The sequence below is a fragment of the Procambarus clarkii genome, chromosome 8 (genome assembly GCF_040958095.1).
Source record: "Procambarus clarkii isolate CNS0578487 chromosome 8, FALCON_Pclarkii_2.0, whole genome shotgun sequence".
Taxonomy (NCBI): Eukaryota; Metazoa; Arthropoda; class Malacostraca; order Decapoda; family Cambaridae; genus Procambarus; species Procambarus clarkii.
Window position 1 is genome coordinate 30,792,466 of NC_091157.1, and position 5,364 is coordinate 30,797,829.

Here is a 5,364-nt window from a genome sequence, read left to right on the forward strand (position 1 = left end):
TAACTTCTTAACTAAAAATCTTTCGCCAATCAACTAAAACATAGTCACTTTCGTCATTTCTCAACTAAACTTATTATCCAATCAACCAAAAATAGTCAGGTTTAATCTCATTCAACACCGTTCTTAATTAAAACAACCTTTCTCTTAGCTAAAAATTTTCAATGAAATCTTATCATCACTGTTCTTAACTAAAATAACCTTTCTCTTAGCAAAAATAGTCAAGGGAAACGTTTCCAATACTGTTCATAACTAACTTTATCCATCGACATTCAACTAAAAATAATAACTTTCATCATTTCCTAACTAAACTTATTCCATAGTCAACAGAAAACAACCGTGTTCATCATATTTCATTATCATTTCTTATCTAAAAAATTATCCGCCAATAATCAGAAAAGTCATGTTCATCATGTTTTGTCTTTTTGCTTAACTAAAAGTATTCATCAGTCAACTAAAAATAGTTACTTCATCATGTTTCCCTGTCATTTCTTAACTGAAATATCACTTCTCTCATCTGAAATAGTCATGTGTAGCCTCTTTCCAACACTGTTCTAACTAAAGTAACCTTTCACATCGCTAAAATAGTCATATTCATCATTGTTCCTAACTAAAATTATATGTCGTTAAGTAAGAAATATAGTCAAAGACACTCTTCGAGACATCAAGGACTTACTCAAAGACATCAAAGTTGCAGTCAAAAACATCCTTTGAGACATCAAAAACATCCTTTAAGACATCAAGGGCACTCTTCGAGATATCAAAAGACACTCTCAAACACTTAAAAATTTACTCGCATCCTCAGAGTTATTCTCAGAGTCATCAAAAAGTTAATCTCAGTCATCAAAATGTTATTCTCTAAGTAACCTTTCGTTCATCAGAGAAACTTTCTAAGACATCTTTGTTCATCAAACTTGTTCTCAAAGTCATCAAAGTTATTCCAAGAGACATCAAAGTTAATCTAAGACATCAATCTTGTTCTCTAAGACATCAAAGATGTTCTCTACATCATAAAAGTTAATCTCTAAGTCACCTTTGTTCATTAGAGAAACTTTCCAATCCATCTTCGTTGATCAACGTTATTCTCAGAGTCATCAAAGTTATTCCAAAAGACGTTAAAAATTAATCTCAGTCATCAAAATTGTTCTCAAAGTCATCAAAGTTAATCTTAGAGTTATCAAAGGCAATCTCTAACTCACTTTTGTTCATCAAAGTTGAACTCAGAGTTAACAAAGGTAATCTCTAACTCACTCTCGTTCATCAAAGTTGTTTCAAAGACATCAAAGTTAATCTCAGAGTTATCCAAAGATATTCTCATGTCCACAAAAGTTATTCTGAGCTATCAAAGTTAATCTCAGACATCTTCGTTCATAAAAGTTATTCTAAGAGCTATCAAAAGTTATTCTCAGTCATGATATGTTATTCTCTAAGTAACCTTCCGTTCATCAAAGTCATTCTCAGAGTCATCAAAGTTATTCTCAGAGTCACCTTCGTTATTCAAAGAAGCCTTCTGAGACATCCTCGTTCAACAAAACTGTCCTCAGAGCCGTCAAAAAAGTTAATTTCTATGTTATAAAAGTTATTCTCAGAGACATCTAAAGTTAATCTTGCTCATCAAAGTTGTTCTCCAAGACATCAATGTTGTTCTCTAAGACATCAAAGATGTTCTCTAAATCATAAAAGTTAATCTCTAAGTCACCTTCGTTCATTAGAGAAACTTTCTAAGACATCTTCGTTGATCAAAGTTATTCTCAGAGTCATCAAAGTGATCTGTAATTCACCTTCGTTCACCAAAAGTTGTTTCTCTAAGACACCTTCATTCATCAAAGAAACTCTCCTTCTTCCATCATGTTATTCTTTAAGACATCTTCAGTCATAAAATTTCTCTCCAAAATGTAACTAGTTCAGCTTTTCATACCAAACCTGCACTTCTGTTAAAATATATTTTCTTAGTCGCTTTACCCTAAAACTGTTCTCTGAACTACACTGCTCAAACCTACGTAACCTATCCTCTCCACCCAATGTTACTTAGTTAACGTAACGTTCCTAAACCTAACTTTACCTATCCTAACATAACTTACCTTACCTATCTTACCTAACTTACCTAACCTAACCTAACCTAACCTTACTTATCCTAACTTATCTTACCTTACCTTTACCTATCTTACCTAACTTATCCTGCTTAACCTAACTTACCTTACCTTACCTAACTTAACCTGCTTAACCTAACTTTACCTATCCTAACTTAACTTACCTTACCTTTTCCTATCTTACCTAACTTATCCTGCTTAACCTAACTTACCTTACCTTACCTAACTTAACCTGCTTAATCTAACTTTACATATCCTAACTTAACTGACCTTACCTTACCTATCTTACCTAACTTAACCTGCTAAACCTAACTTTACCTATCCTAACATGACTTACCATACATTACCTATCTTACCTAACTTAACCTGCACAACCTAACTTTACCTATCCTACCTTACCTTACCTATCTTACCTAACTTACATAACCTAACCTTACCTATCCTAACCTAACTTACCTTACCTTTTCCTATCTTATTTTGCTTAACCTAACTTATCTTGCTTAACCTAACTTACCTACACTACCTAACTTAACCTGCATAACCTAACCTGCTTAACTTAACTTACCTTACCTTACCTATCTTACCTAACTTACCTGACTTAACCTAACTTATCCTGCTTAACCTAACTTACCTACCTTACCTAACTTAACCTGCTTAACCTAACTTACCTACCCTACCTAACTTAACCTGCTTAACCTAACTTACCTTACCTTACCTAACTTACATAATTTAACCTAACCTAACCTGATTAACCTAACTTACCTTACCTTACCTATCTTACCTAACTTACCTAACTTAACCTAACTTTTCCTGCTTAACCTAACTTACATAACTTAACCTAACCTGATTAACCTAACTTACCTTACCTTACCTAACTTAACCTAACTTTTCCTGCTTAACCTAACTTACATAACTTAACCTAACCTGATTAACCTAACTTACCTTACCTTACCTATCTTACCTAACTTACCTAACTTAACTTAACTTTTCTTGCTTAACCTAACTTACATAACTTAACCTAACCTAACTTACGTAACTTATCTTACCTATCCTAACCTAACCTAACTTGCTTTACCTAACTTAACATAACTTTTCCTGCTTAACCTAACTTACATAACTTAACCTAACCTAACTTACGTAACTTATCTTACCTATCCTAACATAACCTAACTTGCTTTACCTATCTTAATCTTACATTCCCAAACTGATGTATCATAACTTATCTAGTCCAACCAGACATGATCTAACATACATAATTATTCCTGCTTGTCTTCTGTGTTTCGTCAATCATTGTCTCATATTCATTTACTCATTTCAAGGGTTAATTTCTCAAATGGATATTTTTGCATTTCAAGTGTTATTTGTTTAAGATTGGGTGTTTAACCATTTCAAAGGATTTTTGTTATATATGGGAATTTACTTGTTTCAAGGGCAAATTTCTCAAATGGTCATTTTTGCAGATCAAGGGTTATTTGTTAAAGTTCATCAAGTTGCTCATAAGTTGTATTTAGTAGGTTCTATCATATGTTCTTATTCCCCAACCCCTTAACCTAACCTCTTGTAATCTTAGTGTATTTAGTAGGTTCTATCATATGTTCTTATTCCCCAACCCTTTAACCTAACCTTTCAGATGTAGTTTATTGTGTTTTTGACGTATTTGTTGAATATATTATCCTTTTCTTAACCTTTCAGATGTAGTTTTGTTTCTCCTTTGTATATTTTTACCCAAACCCACCATCCCACTTAACCTTCTTTCCTTCTTTTACTTTGCTTTCTCATATAAGTTCATTCTTTATTTTAGTAATAATAAAATTACAATAGTAAAGAATCAGATCTACTAAAACTTGAAATTGAGAAAAAACAAGAGAGCAAGGGAGTGAGAATATGAAAAGAGGAGAAAAGAGTAAGAGAGAGGGGGAGGAAGAGCATGGAGCACTAAGAATTGAATTTGAGAAAAAGAAAAACTAAGTGAATGAGAGTGAGGGTGAGAGAATGGGAGCATTAAGACCTGAATTTGAGAAAAAATAAGAGCATTCGAGCAAATAAGTGAGAGAGAGGGGGAGGAAGAGAGAATAAGGGGGAGAGATAGAAAGGGGGGGATAGAATAAGTAGGAGAAACAAAGTAAAAGAAGGAAAGAAGGTTAAGTGGGATGGTGGGTTTGGGTAAAAATATACAAAGGAGAAACAAAACTACATCTGAAAGGTTAAGAAAAGGATAATATATTCAACAAATACGTAAAAAAAACAATAAACTACATCTGAAAGGTTAGGTTAAAGGGTTGGGGAATAAGAACATATGATAGAACCTACTAAATACACTAAGATTACAAGAGGTTAGGTTAAGGGGTTGGGGAATAAGAACATATGATAGAACCTACTAAATACAACTTATGAGCAACTTGATGAACTTTAACAAATAACCCTTGATCTGCAAAAATGACCATTTGAGAAATTTGCCCTTGAAACAAGTAAATTCCCATATATAACAAAAATCCTTTGAAATGGTTAAACACCCAATCTTAAACAAATAACACTTGAAATGCAAAAATATCCATTTGAGAAATTAACCCTTGAAATGAGTAAATGAATATGAGACAATGATTGACGAAACACAGAAGACAAGCAGGAATAATTATGTATGTTAGATCATGTCTGGTTGGACTAGATAAATTATTATACATCGGTTTGGGAATGTAAGATTAAGTTAGGTAAAGCAAGTTAGGTTACGTTAGGATAGGTAAGATAAGTTACGTAAGTTAGGTTAGGTTAAGTTATGTAAGTTAGGTTAAGCAAGAAAAGTTAGGTTAAGTTAGGTAAGTTAGGTAAGATAGGTAAGGTAAGGTAAGTTAGGTTAATCAGGTTAGGTTAAGTTATGTAAGTTAGGTTAAGCAGGAAAAGTTAGGTTAAGTTAGGTAAGGTAAGGTAAGTTAGGTTAATCAGGTTAGGTTAAGTTATGTAAGTTAGGTTAAGCAGGAAAAGTTAGGTTAAGTTAGGTAAGTTAGGTAAGATAGGTAAGGTAAGGTAAGATAGGTTAATCAGGTTAGGTTAGGTTAAATTATGTAAGTTAGGTTAAGTAGGTTAAGTTAGGTAAGGTAAGGTAAGTTAGGTTAAGCAGGTTAAGTTAGGTAGGGTAGGTAAGTTAGGTTAAGCAGGTTAAGTTAGGTAAGGTAGGTAAGTTAGGTTAAGCAGGATAAGTTAGGTTAAGTCAGGTAAGTTAGGTAAGATAGGTAAGGTAAGGTAAGTTAAGTTAAGCAGGTTAGGTTATGCAGGTTAAGTT